Raw genomic sequence first — 396 nt, 5'->3', positions numbered from 1 at the left:
GGCCATTAAGTGGTATTTCAGACTCGACGTGCTGTGATGATAGCTCAGTTTACGACTGCAAAACATCCAGGTAACTTTGGTCTTGTCAGTGGAACAATCTGGCAACTAATGAAAAGTAAACTTTCCATTCATAAACTCTTGAAGTATCCGTTTTCAATGTCTCGCGCTGCTGTGGCTGGCAAAGCAAATGTGCGTGGAGCTGTGCAGCGCGCTCGTTGTTTTGTTTCTGGTTTATTTATAGAGCAACGTAACATCCGCTGTGACGTGTGCCGCGTTAATCTCGCGAGAAAAAAATTTAGTCATGTTAAAATTCATTTAAATTAATGCGGATAATAATGCACAACACTGACAGCTCCAATACACACACACACACACACACACACACACACACATATA

This window comes from Hippocampus comes, unplaced genomic scaffold, assembly GCF_001891065.2.
Source record: "Hippocampus comes isolate QL1 unplaced genomic scaffold, H_comes_QL1_v1.1 scaffold513, whole genome shotgun sequence".
NCBI lineage: Eukaryota > Metazoa > Chordata > Actinopteri > Syngnathiformes > Syngnathidae > Hippocampus > Hippocampus comes.
Note: the sequence above shows the minus strand (reverse complement) of the source record.